The 18,653-nt window shown below is 40.8% G+C and overlaps 2 protein-coding genes across 4 annotated transcripts in view; one reads left to right on the top strand and one right to left on the bottom strand.

The window, feature by feature from the left end:
- The window catches only part of tbck (TBC1 domain containing kinase), a 229,090-nt gene extending 219,534 nt beyond the window's left edge, over window positions 1–9,556 (bottom strand). The window contains exon 1 of one of the 2 annotated variants that reach the window (XM_059965386.1): window positions 9,543–9,556. The gene's annotated coding sequence lies outside the window, so the exon portion shown is untranslated. Of the gene's footprint in view, window positions 1–5,379; window positions 5,460–9,542 lie in introns of those variants that run through there. The other variant, XM_059965385.1, reaches the window with a different exon arrangement.
- Window positions 5,607–18,653, top strand: part of aimp1a (aminoacyl tRNA synthetase complex interacting multifunctional protein 1a) — a 56,336-nt gene continuing 43,289 nt past the window's right edge. The window contains exon 1 of one of the 2 annotated variants that reach the window (XM_059965397.1): window positions 5,607–5,759. The gene's annotated coding sequence lies outside the window, so the exon portion shown is untranslated. Of the gene's footprint in view, window positions 5,760–6,485; window positions 6,507–18,653 lie in introns of those variants that run through there. The other variant, XM_059965395.1, reaches the window with a different exon arrangement.

Below are 18,653 nucleotides of genomic sequence, written 5' to 3'. Positions count from 1 at the left end.
TCACCAGGGCAGGAATGGATTCTCAATATTCCTGGATTTCTGTGCTTTAAAAGGGATAGAGAGGGGGGAAAAGGGGAGGAGGGTGGCATTACTGGTCAGGGATACTATTACAGCTACAGAAAGGGTGGGTAATATAACAGGATCCTCTTTTGAGTCAGTATGGGTGAAAGTCAGGAACAGGAAGGGAGCAGTTACTCTACTGGGGGTATTCTATAGGCCCCCTGGTAGCAGTAGTGATACCAAGGAGCAGATTGGGAGGCAGATTTTGGAAAGGTGCAAAAATAACAGGGTTGTTATCATGGGTGACTTTAAATTCCATAATATTGATTAGCATTTGATTAGTTCCAATGGTTTAGACGGGGCAGAGTTTGTTAAGTGTGTCCAGGATGGATTCCTGTCACAGTATGTTGACAGGCCGACTAAGGGGAATGCCATACTAGATCTAGTATTAGGTAACAAACCGGGTCAGGTCACAGATCTCTCAGTGGTTGAGCATCTGGGGGACAGTGACCACTGCTCCCTGGCCTTTAGCATTATCATGGAGAAGGATAGAATCAGAGAGGACAGGAAAATTTTTAATTGGGGAAGAGCAAATTATGAGGCTATAAGGCTAGAACTTGCGGGTGTGAATTGGGATGATGTTTTTGCAGGGACTATGTACTATGAACTATGGACATGTGGTCAATGTTTAAGGATCTCTTGCAGGATGTTAGGGATAAATTTGTCCCGGTGAGGAAGATAAAGAATGGTAGAGTGAAGGAACCATGGGTGATAAGTGAGGTGGAAAACCTAGTCAGGTGGAAGAAGGCAGCATACATGAGGTTTAGGAAGCAAGGATCAGATGGGTCTATTGAGGAATATAGGTTAGCAAGAAAGGAACTTAAGAAGGGGCTGAGAAGAGCAAGAAGGGGGCATGAGAAGGCCTTGGCGAGTAGGGTAAATGAAAACCCCAAAGCATTCTTCAATTATGTGAAGAACAAAAGGATGACAGGAGTGAAGGTAGGACCGATTAGAGATAAAAGTGGGAAGATGTGCCTGGAGGCTGTGGAGGTGAGCGAAGTCCTCAATCAATACTTTTCTTCGGTATTCACCAATGAGAGGGAACTTGATGACGGTGAGGACAATATGAGTGAGGTTGATGTTCTGGAGCATGTTGATATTAAGGGAGAGGAGGTGTTGGAGTTGTTAAAATATATTAGAACAGATAAGATCCCGGGGCCTGACAGAATATTCCCCAGGCTGCTCCACGAGGTGAGGGAAGAGATTGCTGAGCCTCTGGCTAGGATCTTTATGTCCTTGTTGTCCACGGGAATGGTACCGGAGGATTGGAGGGAGGCGAATGTTGTCCCCTTGTTCAAAAAAGGTAGTAGGGATAGTTTGGGTAATTATAGACCAGTGAGCCTTACGTCTGTGGTGGGAAAGCTGTTGGAAAAGATTCTTGGAGATAGGATCTATGGGCATTCAGAGAATCATGGTCTGATCAGGGACAGTCAGCATGGCTTTGTGAATGGCAGATCATGTCTAACAAAGCCTGATAGAGTTCTTTGAGGAGCTGACCAGGTATATAGATGAGGGCAGTGCAGTGGATGTGATCTACATGGATTTTAGTAAGGCTTTTGACAAGGTTCCACACAGTAGGCTTATTCAGAAAGTCAGAAGGCATGGGATCCAGGGAAGTTTGGCCAGGTGGATTCAGAATTGGCTTGCCTGCAGAAGGCAGAGGGTCATGGTGGAGGGAGTACATTCAGATTGGAGGGTTGTGACTAGTGGTGTCCCACAAGGATCTGTTCTGGGACCTCTACTTTTCGTGATTTTTATTAATGACCTGGACGTGGGAGTAGAAGGGTGGGTTGGCAAGTTTGCAGATGACACAAAGGTTGGTGGTGTTGTAGATAGTGTAGAGGATTGTCGAAGATTGCAGAGAGACATTGATAGGATGCAGAAGTGGGCTGAGAAGTGGCAGATGGGAGTTCAACCCGGAGAAGTGTGAGGTGGTACACTTTGGAAGGACAAACTCCAAGGCAAAGTACAAAGTAAATGGCAGGATACTTGGTAGTGTGGAGGAGCAGAGGGATCTGAGGGGTACATGTCCACAGATCCCTGAAAGTTGCCTCACAGGTAGATAGGGTAGTTAAGAAAGCTTATGGAGTGTTAGCTTTCATAAGTCGAGGGATAGAGTTTAAGAGACGCGATGTAATGATGCAGCTCTATAAAACTCTGGTTAGGCCACACTTGGAGTACTGTGTCCAGTTCTGGTCGTCTCACTATAGGAAGGCTGTGGAAGCATTGGAAAGGGTATAGAGGAGATTTAACAGGATGCTGCCTGGTTTAGAGAGTATGGATTATGATCAGAGATTAAGGGGGCTAGGGCTTTACTCTTTGGAGAGAAGGAGGATGAGAGGAGACATGATAGAGGTGTACAAGATATTAAGAGGAATACACAGAGTGGACAGCCAGCACCTCTTCCCCAGGGTACCACTGCTCAGTACAAGAGGACATGGCTTTAAGGTAAGGGGAGGGAAGTTCAAGGGGGATATTAGAGGAAGGTTTTTCACTCAGAGAGTGGTTGGTGCGTGGAATGCACTGCTTGAGTTAGTGGTGGAGGCAGATACACTAGTGAAATTTAAGAGACTACTAGACAGGTATATGGAGGAATTTAAGGTGGGGGGGTTATATGGGAGGCTGGGTTTGAGGGTCGGCACAACATTGTGGGCTGAAGGGCCTGTAATGTGCTGTACTGTTCTATGTTTCTATGTTAAACCATACCATTTTCAGATCCATAAAAGGCTTTCCTACTGTGCAATAGATAAGAGGTAGAGACAAGAAACTGGTTTATCAGGCTAATTTAGTCTCTTTTTGTAATTGTATTATTTGCGCATAGGAATGTGTTGTTCATCAAATCCCATTCATGGCTGCACTGCTGATTTGCACTCACAAAATTTATTGATGCAGCAATTTCCATTAGATTCTTAATTCCACTTAAAAAGCAGAGGGTACACTTCTCTCAGTGACATAACTCCCTAATACCAGATACTTCAATCACAATTAATTAGCACCCAAGCAACAGAAGTAATCCAATGAAGTCACATTAAATACAGAATATCAAACAAAAGACTAGTATTGATCTCGTCTAAATTCACAAATAAAAACAGCTGTGAAGTCAGCTTGGAGCTGCAAGGTAGCATAACACCCTGTAAGAAACAGCCAAACAAATGTAGTTATCACCACGAGCAATTTAGAGACTGATTTTTTTACAAGATTGAAAAAAAATTACTTTGGCTCATTGTGGCTTAACTGGTACCATTGTCACTGAATCAAATGACTATGGTTTTGTCTCAGTCCACAGTCTTAAGCTCAAGAATCTAGACTGAAACCCCATCCAGTGATGTACGAAGAGAGCATAGCAATTTCAGTGCAGTTGAATATACAGCTGCAAAAGGCCATTGAATCAGTCCATCAAGCCTGCTCTGCCATTCAATCGTGTATTTTTTACTCAAAATCGCATTATCCTGCTTTCTCGAGGTAACTCCCTTATCAATCAATAACCAATCAATTTCTGCTGAAATACTCCCAATAACTTGGCCCTCACAGCCCTCTGTAGTAACAAATTCTGCAGATCCACTACTGAGGCTGAAGAAATCCTTGTCAGTTTCCAAACGGATGTCCCTTTATTTTGAAGTTGTTCTCTCACCCCCCCGGGTCCAGTTTCTTGTACTAATGGCAACATCCTCTACACAGGGACTCTACCCAGGCCTTTCAGTATTTGGTAGATTTTAATGATTCTACTTCATCCTTCTGAACTCATAGGATACAGGACCAGAGACATCAAATGCTCCACATACATTAGCTTTTTCATCTCAAGATCATAACACCTCAGTAGCACATCCTTGCCTTTATATTCTAACCCACTCTAAATGAATGCAAGCATGGCAATTGCATGCTTTACTACTGACTTAACCTGCAAGTTAACGTTGAGGGACTCCTGAATCAGGACTCACAACTGTATTTGCCCCTCTGATTTCTGAATTCCCTCCCCATTTGGAAAATAGTCCACACCATTATTCTTCCTACTGAAGTGAATAATCCACACTTCCCTACACTGTATTGCATCTGCATCCTTTTTATCCACTCTCCTAACCTGTCCAAGTCCTGCTGCAGACTCACTGCTTGAGTGACTTTAATGATCCTGCCACCTGTATCATCTGCAAACTTGGCCACATGCCACAAATTCCTTCACACAAAATCATCACTTCATAAAATATATCAAATTCATTAGGTAAATTGAAAAAGCAAATAAAAACTATTAATATCTAATTGTAACCAGCCTACCCACCATTAAGAACATATATAAAGAAAGTGCCAGAAAAGGTCCAGTAACATAATGAAGTATCCACCCACCCTGTTCATAGACTGTTTCTCACTCCCATCTGAAATGACACCACACAACATCCACAGCAGAACCACCAGACTCAAAAAAGGCTGTTACTTTCCCCATGCAGTAAGGTTGATCAACACTTCCACCCACAAACTCATCCCTCCGTCAAAGAGCTACTTCATCATTGCAACACACACAAAATGCTGGAGGAACTCAGCAGGCCAGGCAGCATCTATTGGAAGAGAGTACAGTCAACGTTTCAGGCCGAGACCCTTCAGCAGGACTACTTTACCATTTCCTGTCAGTCACCTTATGGTTATGTACAGACACTCTTGTACCCAGTGTCACTTTATGGACATATAATCTATGTATGTACACCATGTTATGTATTGTGTTTTTTTATTATTGTGTTCTTTATCTGGTTGTTTTGAGCTCCATCATCGGATCCGGACTAATAATTACTTCATTTTCTTTTACACCTGAGTAAATCTTGTATCTAATTGTTCCCATTCTACTTTTCCCCATAGTTCTAGGAAAATTTCCTTAGTTTTGGAAAAAAAGGTAAATCCAGAAAATAATTGCACATAGTTTTGTAAAAGTGCAGTAGGCAGTTTTGATGAAAGATGCTGTATCTGTGATGTTAACTGTATCCCTCTCCATAAGTTTTGCTTGATATGCTGGACAATTCCAGCATTTGAGTTTGTTCTTTCTATTTTAAATTATAGTTAAATATTGCGTTTGGTTGAAAACCATCAAATGTGAGAACCACGATGGTTAGAACAGCATTCGTTTGTTAGAAACATTGCAATAAGGAACTAGGTCGCTGTGCAAGTGGTGAATGCAAAAGAAATCCATACATTATATGCTCATAAAACAGATGCGTGATATAATTTTGACCAACAAAAGCGTTTGAAAATTATTAACCACGGTGAATCATGAAAGCAAGAATCCATAACCCCTTCCTCATAGATTAAACACCCCTCATCATAGCCTCAAATCCTTACCGTATATAGCTCCTCATCAACGTATGGCGTCGCTGTGCACTAGTTGCACACTGGAACATGTAGTTTACACTGAAATTATAACAGCGAAAACGACACACTTTAAACTACATCACCCATAATGCTCTACAGGTTAGGGCCGGTGCATGAAACCAAGACCCAGAGTGCTTGCGACCTAGAAATGTAATTCCAGTAAGCAACGGCTCTCCTATTTTCACTAAACTGCAACAAAACGGGGTTACTCTTCCCTTCAGTTTGCACTGTTTGTGGATTTGTCTTGTCTGAGCTTCGAATTGCAAACGCAGACAGGCGCAAGCAGAGGCAGGCTCGAGGAGGACCCCGGCGAGAGGACGGTTGTCGGGTTGATGTGAGTGGGACGGGCGGTGAGTCTTTGGTCTTGTCCCCTTTTAACACTGGCTGGCCAGCATTTTAGTGGGCAGGTCGCAGCCGGCTGCCTTCTTTATGATTGATTCTGTGCATATGAAGGGAATGAGTTGGCCAGGAGTGAGGGGCTGGGGAGGTGGATAGTTGCGGTGAAGATGAGTAGGTGGATAACGTGGCCTGAAGGTGCTGCTGAGTGCGTGCAGCCCCGGCCTCCATTCACAGCCGTGGCGTCAGCCTTCCTCCATTCACCTCGTGATGTAACCGCGCGTTAATTAACTTCTAACACCAGTTCCCATCTGTGTGGTCCAGGAGAGGAGTCCATTTCAGAGTGTGATGTCAGAAAGTAGGGCTGCATTAAAGCATCTTACCCATGTTTTCAGTAACTCATATGTGTTACTGCAAGGTGCAACTAAAAGCGAAAAGTTCAGTAGGCTGTTAAGATTGTTGGTTTGAATCTGTTTATTCGCTGAAAGAATTCTGCTTTTGGGTCTACCCCAAGATGCAGATGGTCTTGGTTTGTTACGCTAAGTAGAACATTGCTCGACTCAAAAGTGAAGTATTACTGTGTATTGCGATCTTTATTGAGATGTTACCTCATTAGTTGTCATAATAGGTGCCATGGTAACGACTCTAAGCTTTGTTCATTTTGTGAAGCCATCCATAGTGTTACATTCAAACTGCTGGTGGACACAGCATAATATAATAACTGATCAGGAGAAAACTAGACGTTTGGAATTGTATCATAGGTCAGTTTAAAAAATCTAAATGAATTATCAAGCACATTTCCCTAGATAAATACACTGTTTTTATTAATATGTGGCTTGCTATAGATCATATCTGGTACAGTAAAAACATAGGAGAAAACAGCAAATTTAAGGTGGTTAGAAGCTGTCTATGGAAAAAAAAGTTATATTTTCTTTATTCTGAAATAAGTTGTGCTTTAAAGATTCTATATAAATTGGTGGTTACTGAGCCGGACGTCTGAGAATGTAATATGGGTTGTGAAAGTTTAACTTATCAAATGGCAGGTATGGCAATCAAGGATTAGTGTCATTTGGAAATATCCAACTACATATAAACATGTATATTTTACAGTTGCTGTTTAAATTTTATATCATTTCAATTTGCTAAACAAAGAAAGTGATGAAGTTAATGTTTGAAAGCTTGGCTTTTACATGTAAGTAGCTTTAATGGTCTTTTTATACAAAATCTGTACTTATCATTTGATCTTGTTTGAGAAAATATAGCATATAGATCATGATTAATTAAAATTTATACTTGGAGGCTTTACTGGTTGAAAAGTGTAAGTTGTCAGCAAGACTGAATAGATATGTAAAGTCGAATTTGCTATTGTGCTTTGGTTATACATGTACTAATATGAGGATTAAGTTTGGTTATGTTATTTACCATTGAAGTGGTTCTGGTAAGTATGCATAATAATTCATTTTAGTGAAGTTTTGACCTAAATAATCTCTGGTTCTAAAATGTTTCATTGGGGCAATGGAAGTAATGAATATGGTATTCAAAGATTCCTGTTGAATTGACAAAATAATTTATTGTAGATGCTTAGATTCCCATGTATGAAAAGGAATCACAGTGGGCAGTTCAGAAAGTAGGCAGAGCAATAAAAATCAAACCTTTATTGCAAGTATGAGCAATTACAAGAATCTTTTAACCTTTCTGTATGTTAAATTGGCCATCATTCCAAATGTAATCCTGAGTCAGAAACCTCGTTTTTGTCATCTGTCCTAACAATCATCAAAAAGAAAGGGAAATATTATAAGTGGAAATTCAGGTAGATAGGCAAGGAGCTTTTAGAGTAAGTGTTCCAGCTCTTGACTCTTGCCAGCTGGAGATTAAATTGACTTTATTTCTTACATCCATCACAAACACGAGGAGTAAAAATCTTTACGTTATGTTATGATCTACATGTGCAATGTGCAATCATAGTAATTTATAATAATTTGTAATAAATAGAACGGTCAATGTAATATAGAGTACACTCAAATCAGCGTAAGTTCATCAGTCTGATGGCCTGGGGAAAGAAGCTGTCCCTGAACCTGTTGGTGCTGGCTTTTATGCTGCAGTATCGCTTCCTCGATGGTAGCAGCTGGAATAGATTGTGGTCATTAATAGTAGACAGATAAAATCAAAAATGCTTAAAATGCCAGAAGTGGGGAAACATAGACCCAGAAGAGATGGAATGAGGCTTTGATGGGATTTGCATCTGTTAATATTTGAGACGTGTTGCTTAATTAGGGAACAGTGAAGGTTTCTAAGTATAGGAGTAACGTTTTAATAGTACGTGTTGTATATTAGGTTAAAGGCAAGAGAACTAGATGAATTAGTCCCCATGCATGGATATGGATGAGCAGTGTTGTAGCAGATTAGCTGTGAAGGGAGAGGATTTTGGTGACATAGAGGTGGCAATAGCAGCTTTGTAACTTTGGATCTGTAGTCAACAGGTCACTAATGCAAATAGCAAGAGAAATGAGCAGCATATGGTGTTATGTTATGATGAAGAGGGCTGGAGTATAGCATCAGCGATTTGCTAAACATTGGATGCACTCAACAGATTAAATGGTGTGAAACTACAGAGAGGTGAAGTCACCAACAAATGTCATGTGCTATGATCAGAATTTATTTTCAGATATGTAGTTGGGGTTTGGTTGCAGAGACACAAGCGAGCATTCAGACGTTGTAAGGGTGTGGAAATGTGTTTCGGAACTGATCCCTGGAATTAGCTTTAATTGGTCTTACTTTTGAGAAGAGACCTGAGAGAATTGGGCATTGCAGGCTGCAGCAGTCTTAGCTGAAAGGTTACCTTGCGGAGGTATACAAGATAGTAAGTGATATGTATAAAATAACTCTTGAAAATAATTTTAGAAAGGAGGAATATAACATGGAGTTACAGAATTTAGGACAGGGACCAATAAGGTTAATGATTAACAGATGGAATGTACTCAGAATTTTCATCTTTATTACTTGCTCAACAGACTAAAGGTTGCTGGGTTGGAACTTTAAGACCATTCTGCGTTTCTGAAAAATCTATATCATTATGACTATCTTCTTAATTTTTTTGGGGTGTTTCAGTTTTATGACTCAACCAGTAACTAGAAATGAAAGGCTTCTGAAAAGATCCTTCACAATCGTGTGAAATTGTCATCTGTCAAATGAGATATGCAGATGGTTTGATTTGGCTAGGACCTTGTAAGGAATGTAGTTTCAGATAACGTGCATACAAAGTCTATTTATGGACTAGCACATGTTGTAGTCCTATTGGAGTTGTGTGTTAAAATAGCAAACCTTTTTCTTCAATTTTAGCCACAGAGTGATTTCTGAATAATAGGAATAAAAGCTTTTGGATAGAATGTGTTGAGCAATGTTTTTATTATTGATACGCCATACTGTAAAAGCTGAAAGTAATTTAAATATTAAGTTAAACTTTACAAAATATTACCTATATCATAATTAGACATTCATTTTTATTTATAGTAATGCAACTTTTTAAACACAATTACATTTAGACTCTAGACACTAGAATACTACAGCACAGTACAGGCCCTTCGGCCCTCGATGTTGTGCCGACCCATATATTCCTTAAAAAAAGTACTAAACCCACACTACCCCGTAACCCTCTATTTTTCTTTCATCCATGAGTCCATGAGTCCATGAGTCCAAGAGGCTCTTAAATACCCCTAATATTTTAGCCTCCACCACCATCCCTGGCAAGTCATTACAGGCACACACAACCCTCTGCGTGTAAAAAAAACACAACTTACCCCTGATGTCTCCCCTAAACTTCTCTCCCTTAACTTTGTACACATGCCCTCTGCTGTTTGCTGTTCATGCCTTGTGAAACAGGTACTGACTATCCACCCTATCTTTGCCTCTCTTTGTCAGAAAAAAAAATGCCTAACTGAGAATTCTAAGAAATATGGAAATGGTTTTTTTTGTATAATGTTTTACAGTGAGAAAAATCACAGAGAATTACTTTAGTATATTAGTTGTGAGCTGAGTTTGGGAAAAGAAGATGAAAGTATGTGTTAAATCCCTTTGCCTCATTTTCATGATCAATTTTTAATAATAATAGGATTCTAGTTCAACAGGATATATCGAGACCTGTACATCTTGGCTCAGTTAAGTGACTGCCCCAATTAGCTGTAGCTTCATGGAAATAATTTTTAAAACTATGATTAACCGAGCAACAAATTATGTATTTAAATGAAATACAGAGCAAATTAGAGCACTACTAATGCTACAACGGTATTATAAAACTTTGTATTAGTTCCTAATAATCAATGATGGATGAATTTATCCTGTGTAGGCTACTGTGTATGGGGTGTCTAAGGAGGGGTAGCACCTCTGGTGAAGGGGCTAGTTGTGCCTATTCTAGGGCAGCTCATTTACCTTTGGTCCTCTCCATACACTCACCTCTCACCTGTGGCTCCAAGTAGATGTTTGCATGCATACGCCACTTTGACAGGCGGGCTAAACCAGATGAGGGTGGCCAGCAGGCCTCATACCCCAGTGAAATAGGGATATGATTATTCTAGTATGTGAAGTCAGCTCTAGCGTACTGAGTGGATGAGATCAACAGTGAGATCCAGTGACTTAAGAAGGCAGTTCTGCAAAGCTTTGTAGAAAGCAAAGGGCATGGTAAGGCACAGATGAAGTCATGGTCATCTGCTACAACCAAGGAAGAGCCCAGCTTGTGACCTCTACTGGTGCCACTGGACCCAGACTTCTGAAGATGGAAGGCTGAAAGTGTCCCAGTGCAATGGCTTTTCCACTTTATAAAAACTCTCCCATACAGATTTCACTGTCATTGTCGAATATGATGGACAACCAACATGCTGCCATGGTGTTGTCAAGGGCAGGTCGTGCCTTACAAACCTGATTGAATTTTTTTGAGGATGTGACCAAACACATTGATGAAGGAAGAGCAATAGATGTAGTGTATATGGATTTTAGCAAGGCATTTGATAAGGTACCCCATGCAAGGCTTAATGAGAAAGTAAGGAGACATGGGATCCAAGGGACGTTGCTTTGTGGATCCAGAACTGGTTTGCCCACAGAAGGCAAAGAGTGGTTATAGATGGGTCATAATCTGCATGGAAGTCGGTGACCAGTGGTGTGTCTCAGGGACCTGTTCTGGAACCCTTACTCTTCATGATTTTTATAAATGACCACGATGAGGAAGTGGAGGGATGGGTTAGTAAGGTTGGAGGTGTTGTGGACAAGAGGACACAGGTTTAAGGTGCTGGGGAATAGGTACAGAGGAGATGTCAGGGTTACATTTTTCACTCAGAGTGTGATGAGTGCGTGGAATGGGCTGCCGGTAATGGTGGTGAAGGCGGATATGATAGGGCCTTTTAAGAGACTTTTAGGTAAGTACTTGGAGCTTAGAAAAGTAGAGGGCTATGGGGGAGTCTAGTAATTTCTAAGGTAGGGACATGTTCAGCACAACTTTATGGGCCGAAGGGCCTGTACTGTGCTGTAGGTTTTCTATGTTTCTATGTTCTTTTGATTGTAAATGAACAAAAGGCTCCTGTACCATCTTCCTGATGGCAGCAGTGAGAACAAAGCATGACCTAGATAGTGGGGATCTCTGATGACGGGCGCTGCTTTCCTACGACAGTGTTTCATGTTTGAGAGGGCTTTACCCATGATGGTCTGGACTTAATCCACTACTATTTGTAGAATTTTTCCATTCAAGGGCATAGGTGTTTCCATACCAGGCTATGATGCAGCCAGTCAATATACTTTTAACTACACATCTATAGAAGTTTATCAAAGTTTTCAATGTAATGCTGAATCTCTGCAAGCTCCTAAGGAAGTAGAGGTACTGCTGTGCTTTCTTTGTAATTGCATCTACATACTGTACCCAAGATGGGTCCATTAACACAAAGGAACCCTCTCCATCTTTGATCCTCTTTGTATCTCTGGTTTCCCTCTCTTAAAGCCTAGAATTAGTTCCTCAGTCCTGAGTAAGTGGTTGTTGTTATAACTCCACTCAGCCAGATTTTCAGTCTTCCTCCTATATGCTGATTCATCACCACCTTTGACTCGGCCTCCAACAGTGATGTCATCAGCAAACTTGAATATGGCATTGGAGCTGTGCTTAGCCATGCAGTCATAAGTGTAAAGCAAGTAGAACAGTAGGCTAAGCACAATCCTTGTGGTGCACCAGTGCTGATAGAAACTGGAGGAGATGTTGTTGCCAGTCTGAATTGACTAGGGTCTACAATTGAGGAAATCCAGGATCCAATTGCGCAGGGAGGTATCGAAGCCAAGATCTTTGAGCTTATTGATTAGTTTTGAGAGGATGATATTGAATGCTGAGCTGTAGTCAATAAGGAGTATCCTGATGTATGCATCTTTGCTGTCCGGATGTGCCAGGGTTGAGTGAAGAGCCAATGAGATGGCATCTGCTACGCTCTTGTTGCTCTGGTAGACAAATTGGAGTAGATCCAAGTTGCCTCTCAGGCAAGAGCCAGTATATTTCATTATCTGGATGTAAGTGCAACTGGATGATAGTCATTAAGGCAGGTCACCGGTATAATTGAAGCCTGCTTGAAGCAGGAGGCTACCACACTGCCGAAGTGAGAGGTTAAAGGCTTCGGTAAACACAATAGCTAGCTAATCAGCACAGATCTTTACTACATGATCTGGTACCTCATCTGATCCAGATGCTTTTCGTGGGTTCACCTCATGAAACTGAATTCATAGAATCATCGGTGGATGTGGGATTTCACGTGCTCCTCCATGTTCTGACAGGTCAAAGCAAGCATTAAGGGCATTGAGCTCCTCTGGAAGCAAAGTCTTGCTGTCTCCCAAGACGCTTGATATAACTTTAGAACAGGTGGTGGCTTTTAAGCCCTGCCACATCTGTCAAGCATTCCTTATTGAGCCAAGCTCGGTGCAGAATTTCCACTTTACCCATGGAATAGCTTTCCAAAGATTGGACCACTTTCTGGACCTCTTGTAACTTTATTGGTCTCCAGGCTTGAATGCTTTTGAGCTGGCCCTCAGCAGATTTTGGATCTTGTGGTTCATTCTGATTGGAGAAGACACTGAATGATTTAGTGAGGATACACTCATTTACAGCTATTTTAAAAAAGTTCATTGCAGCCATGGTGTATTCATTCAGATCCGTAGATGAGTGTTTGAACACAGCCCAGTCCATTGACTCAAAGCAATCCCATAACCACTCCTCTGCCTCCCGTGACTACCTCTTTGTTGTCCTAATATCTGGTGCTTTACTCTTTAGCCTCTGCTTGTATGCAAGTAAGAGGACAGCCAAGTGATCTGATTTGCCAAAATGCGGTCTGGGCGAGGAGCTGTAGGCATTCGTTATCTTTGTATATTAGCAGTCCAGTATGTTGGGACCTCTGGTGCTGCAGGTTATAAGCTGGTGGTAATTGGGCAGGGTTTTCTTGAAATCAGCCTGTATGAAGTCTGACTATGATTTGGAATGTTTCTGAATGGGTTGTTTCTTGATTGGAGATGACATCATGCAGTATCATGAGCGGTTGATTATGGTCAGCTGTTAGTGGAATGTCAACTCTGGTGGGGGATCATGGATGAGCACACCCTAGGTAAATAGAATGGGTGGCATTTATTTCAAGTCAGGGGAACTTGAGAACAACAATACCACTGCATCGGAGCACCAACAAGAATTTATCATAAAATATACCTCAGTCTTTTGCCTTTTCCAAATCAGCAATTCAGTCCATGCTGTAGATTGAGAATCCTTCTGGGTTGCTTGCTGTGTCTGACGTGCCCGGAGAAAGCCAGGTTTCAATAAAGCATACAATTGAGCAGTCTCTCAGTTGCCTATGACACAGAAGTCTTGCCCTTGGGTCTTCAATTTTGATCTCTAGTGACTGCATATTTGCCCAAAAGATACTGGGTGGTGGAAGCCTCATCCCTCTATGTTGCAGCCTGGCTTGGAGTCCCCCCACCCCACCTCATTTTCCGCCATGGCAATGACAATAGTAAACCAAAAGTAGTGCACCTCCTGTCTCTCAGGCATCTTGAATTCTGCGTTTTGGGCTATGATAACTTGGTGAACATGTCTGAGGTTCCAGGCAACAATCCCATAAGCCTCTGCCTCCAGCACATCATTGTCTGTAAGTTCTGCCAACTTCAATGGGATCCTGCCACTAAACGCATTTTTCTCTTCTCTCACATTCCACAGGTGTTGCTCTCTACGTGACTCCCTTGTCCACTCATCCCTTCCCATTGATCTCCCTCCAGTTACTTAATCTTGCAAGCAGGACAGGTGCTACATCTGGCCCTACATTTCCTCCCTTACCACCATTCAGGGCCCCAGTCTTTCCAGGTGAATCAACCTAGAGTCTGTCAGGATGATCGACTCTCAGCGCAGCCTTCTCTACATTGGTGAGAACCTACACAAATTGGGCAACTGCTTCGTCAAGCACCTTTGCTCTGTCCATTACAAAGGTGATGTTTCCCATTCCCTTTTTAGTCTATGGCCTCCTCAACTGCCATGATGAACACTCAACACTCTCGGGTTGAAGGCGCAATATGTCATATTTACTCTTGGTAGCTTCCAGCCTGACAGCATGAAAATGGATTTCTCTAACTTCTGGTAATCTCTTCCACCCTTGAACATTTGAGCTCAAGAGCCAAAAGGTAATGTTACAGCTCTGTAAAGTCCTGGTTAGACCACACTTTGAATATTGTGCTGAGTTTTAGTTACCTCATTATAGGAAGGTTGTGGAAACTTTAGAGCGTGCGGAGGGTAAGCCCAATTCTTGATAGAGTGAATCTCACTTTAAAAATGGTGATTAATTTTGGATGTTCATAACTGTGTTGCTTAAATTTCAGCCTCAACTTTGTTCTATTTCTTAGTTCTCTGCTGACCATTAGTTTATTGCTAACAAGGTTGGCAAAGTTATTCTGTTAATCAGTCTCTTAAAATTGTTGTACAGTTGTATCTTGCGTGAAGTTAGCATTTTAATGGAACTATTTCAACCACTGTTATTCCACAATGTTTATTCATCATAGATGCCTTTTTTTAAGTTTTCCAATGCAGTATTGATTATACCAGACCAAAGTCAGAGCTGGCAACAAATCTTACCTTAAAAACAAAGAACTCAACATGTCAGGCAATGGAAAGAAAGAGTCAGTGCTTCATGTCAACAGCTTTTCATCAGAAGTCCTTTTTGGATCCAGTAGGAAATTTTGTATAATTAATTTCAAAAACCTTGAGGTGCCCCAGAAAAACCAGACTATTAATTACCTTTAATCAGAATCGGGTTTATGTCACTGTAGTGTCAAATTTGTCAATGAAATTTGTTTTTAGCAATGATACAGCCTTTTAAATGTTGTACATAAATATAGCAGTCTGTTTGGACACCGCAAACGCCCACAAACAGGGTTGTCGATAAATTCTTTAGAGCAGGACTTAAGTTATTGAGCTCTTACTGTTATTACTGAGTAAAGAATAACATGATTGGAGGAAGAGAAGGGTGGAAGGTTTGCAGTTTTCAAAGTAAGCTTGGAGAGGTGAAGTGTCAGACGAGACTATTTAAAGATGAGGTAAGACAGATCAGATGGTATGGAATACGAGTGAAAACAAAAGTCTCTGGAGCTGAAGAATTTTCATTCTTCTCTTTCATGGTTGTGTTTATATCAGGGTGAAGGCAAAGGAAGAAAAAGCAATAATTGGAAATTCTGATTTCCATGAGTGCATTGAGTTGATTGCAAGAGAAGAATATGTAAATATTTTAACAGAAACATAACATCAAAAGGCAACTAAATAGCACATTTTTGTAAACCAATGGGACTTGATTTGTACACTGCAGTATTTTCAATCACTTAAAATTCTTCTGAGCCAAAATGCAGATTCATTAGTAATTTCACACTGACACATGCTTTCCAATTTTGTTTGAAATCAGTTAAAAAAATGTGTTTTGAATTAAAAGTTTGCAGACTGGGTAACAATGAAGGAAAAGAGCAAAAGTTTCTGTTTTTTTTGGCAGTGGATCGAAGTTGGACATCATTCCCGACAATAGCATACCCATATGATATTTACATCAACTCTGAATCTGTGCTTGATGTCAACATGCTCAACAGTATTCCTCAGCAATCTATTCCATCCAGCCTTGCTGCAGTTCTGAATGACAAGAAGTTAAAATTGACATGATTTGTGGATTGGACTCTGTAGTTCACATTATGTGTTTCTCGTCGCTACTTCTTCAGTTACTATCTTGGGTAACTTTGAATTGGGGCAGCCTGCATATAACGAACACTGAGCTGAACTGAATATGCCTGGACTCTTTCGATTTTGTGTTTTATATTCTGTGTTTTTATTTGCTCATGTTTTTTCTCGTCGCTTGCACGATGTTTCTTTTGTGTGTGTGGAGGTGTTGGTTGATTTTTTTCCCCCTTTGGATGGGTTCCATAGTTTTTGTTTTGTTTCTGTTTATAGGGAAGGGGTATCTCAGGGTTGTATATTGCATGCATGCTTTGTTAATAAATGTGCCTTGAACTTAAAAAGGCCATATTACATAAAAAAAGTAGCAAACCTCAAGTCCTGACAGAACTTTAAGAGGCTACTACATGTCAGTGGTGGAGTGCTTCCGCTCCAAATCCGCTGTAGTATTCTCTATATCTGAGAAAAGGAGAGTATACCAAAGGATTTTGAATAACCAGTAAGTATAACCTTCAAAAACAGCATCATGGATAAGTCTGGAAATTACAGGACTATGAATCTTGCATCAGTGGTCAAGAAGTTGTTGGAGAAGACTCTGAGGGGCAGGATTCATGTTCACATAGAAAGGCAAGGATTCATTAGGATGAGCCAGCATGGTCTTGGGCAGGGGAGAACATGCCTCACCAGTCTGAGTTTTCAGAGGTGATAATTAAGAAAATTTAAGGCATAGTGGTAGACATGGTTTACATGGACTTCAGTAAAACTTTTGGAAAGGTCCCTCAAGGTGGGTTTGGCTAGAAAGTTAAGCAAGAGACATGGTGGCAACTCATCTCTAACACGTATCTAATGCATAGCACTAGACTTCTGAAGTGGGCACTTTTCTGAGCTCTGACTTAGGAAGATGTAACCAGGTAGATAGGGTCATGACAAGATGGAAAAAAGACCCTTCAATCAAATTGGTCTGTGTTATAATACTCTATCATTCCAGATTGTACAGGTTATTGTATATGAAGTAATTTAAATTGATGCTATGTGAATGATGTCTCACAAAATGACATTAATACTTAGAACTGTATCCCATATTTTTCTTAAAGAAAGCATTTTACTGCATTAACTTTACATTTGGCTCCTTAAAAACACCAGCTAGAACCAGATTAGATGGGTATCTTGGTTAACATGAACCAGTTGACCGAAGGTCCCTTTTCTGTGCTGTACAGCTCTATTTTCAGAAGGCATTTGATAAGGTGACATACATGAGGCTGCTTAACAAGATAAAATCCTATGGCATTAGAGGATACTGGCATGGATAGAACAGGCAGGAGGCACCAAGTGGGATTAAAAGAGACCTTTTCTGTGTTGGCTGCCAGTGACTAGTGGTGTTCCTCAGAAGTCAGTATTGTTTGTCAATGATTTGGATAATGGAATTGATGGCTTTGTGGCAAAGTTTGCAGATGATACAAAGATAGGTGGAGGGGTAGGTAGTGCTGAGGAAGCAATGTGATTGCAGCAGGAATTAGACAAATAGGAAGAAGGGGCAAAAAAAGTGTCAGATCAAATACAGTGTTGGAAATGTATGATAATGCATTTTGTAAAAAGAACAATAGTGTGGACTGTAATCTAAATGGGGATTAGGTTCAAACATCAGAGGTGCAGGGAGACTTGGGAGTCCACATGCAAGAACCCCAGGAGGTTAATTTGCAGGTTAAGTCTGTGGTAAAGAAGGCAAATGCAATATTGGCCTGTATTTCAAGGGGAATAGAATATAAAAGCAAGGAGATAATGCTGAACCTTTACAAGACACTAGTCAGGCCGCACTTGGAGTATAACAACTGTTTTAGGCCCCTTACTTCGGAAAGGATGTGTTGTTGGAGAGAGCCCAGGAGAAGATTCTGAGAATGAAGGGGTTAACATAGGAGTGTTTGGCAGCTTTGGGCCTGTACTCACTGGGATTTAGAAGAATGTGGGTGGGGGGGGAGCTCATTGAAACCTATAGAATGTTGAAAAGAACAGATAAGGTGGATGTGGAGAGGATGTTTTCTGTGGTGGAGGTATCCAGAACTAGAGGGCATGACCTCCAAATTGAGGGGCAACCATTTAGAACAGAAGTAAGGAAGAATTTTTTTTTAGTCGGAGAGTAGTGACTCTGTGGTATGCTCTGCTACATACTGCAGTGCACACCAAGTCCATGGGTATATTTAAGATAGAAATTGATCATTTTCTGATCAGTCAGGGCATCAAAGGATATGGCAAGAAGACAGGTGTATGGGGTTGAGTGAGATCGAAGATCAGCCATGATGGACCGATGGGCTAAATGGCCTCATTCTGCTCCTATATCCTATGGTCTTATAACTGTCTGATTTGCAAGCTTTAAAGAGTTGCTTGCTTCATCTAATAGTGTGAATGCATTCTGTAAAAAATGCCTTTTAACTTTTTGACAGTTATGTGAAGATTTGATTACCGTGCCTATTTTAAAAACAGCTGTGGTTGACGGATTGGACAAGCTATTGACAAGTGTTCTTCCATATTATATAAACATAAAAATATTTAGTGGAATAATCAGCGTGGAGAAAGTTGCCAAAGGAACATAAAATAATTTAGCCGGACATCAGAAAGAAAGTGAGCAAGGGGAAAATTACAGCTTCACAGTTGATTTTTCACTAGAAGATGGAGAAGGATGTATATATAATAAAATGGAAAATTCTGAATG

The sequence above is a fragment of the Hypanus sabinus genome, chromosome 3, assembly GCF_030144855.1.
Source record: "Hypanus sabinus isolate sHypSab1 chromosome 3, sHypSab1.hap1, whole genome shotgun sequence".
Taxonomy (NCBI): Eukaryota; Metazoa; Chordata; class Chondrichthyes; order Myliobatiformes; family Dasyatidae; genus Hypanus; species Hypanus sabinus.
The sequence above is the reverse complement of the archived record's forward strand: the minus strand, read 5'-3'. Positions and strand labels throughout refer to the sequence as shown.